This window comes from Hordeum vulgare, chromosome 5H, assembly GCF_904849725.1.
Source record: "Hordeum vulgare subsp. vulgare chromosome 5H, MorexV3_pseudomolecules_assembly, whole genome shotgun sequence".
Classification (NCBI taxonomy): domain Eukaryota; kingdom Viridiplantae; phylum Streptophyta; class Magnoliopsida; order Poales; family Poaceae; genus Hordeum; species Hordeum vulgare.
Window position 1 is genome coordinate 200,166,486 of NC_058522.1, and position 907 is coordinate 200,167,392.

Consider the following 907-nt stretch of genomic DNA (forward strand, 5'->3'; position numbering starts at 1 on the left):
ATTACTAATGAAGGTCCTAGCATGGACATGATGTTGGAAATATTATATTTCCTTGTTCATGATAATCGTTTATTATCCATGCTAGAATTGTATTGATCGGAAACTCAAATACATGTGTGGATACATCGACAACACAGTGTCCCTAGTGAGCCTTTAGTTGAATAGCTCGTTGATCAAAGATGGTCAAGGTTTCGTGGACATAGATAAGTGTTGTCACTTGATAACGAGATCACATCATTAGGAGAATGATGTGATGGAAAAGACCCAAACTATAAACATAGCATGTGATCGTGTTATTTTGTTGCTACTATTTTGTGCATGTCAATGTATCTGTTCCTATGACCATGAGATCATACAACTCCCGGACACCGGAGGAATGCCTTGTGTGTATCAAACGTCGCAACGTAACTGGGTGACTATAAAAGTGCTCTACAGGTAGATCCGAAGGTGTCTGTTGGGTTGGCATGGATCAAGACTGGGATTTGTCACTCCGTGTGACGGAGAGGTATCTCGGGGCCTACTCGGTAATACAACATCAAAAACAGGCCTTGCAAACAATGTGACTAAAGAGTTAGCCACGGGATCTTGTATTACGAAATGAGTAAAGACACTTGCCAGGAATGAGATTGAAATAGGTATGTCGATAGAGATGATCGAATCTCGGGCAAGTAACATACCGGAGGACAAAGGGAATGATATACGGGATTGTGTGAATCCTTGACATAGAGGTTCAACCAATAAGATCTTCGTAGAATATGTAGGATCCAATATGGAGTCTAGGTCCCGCTATTGGATATTTACCAGAGAGTGTCTCGGTCATGTCTACATAGTTCTCGAATTCGCAGGGCCTGCACACTTAAAGTTCAGTGATGTTTTGGTATAGTTGAGTTATAGGTGTTGGTGACCG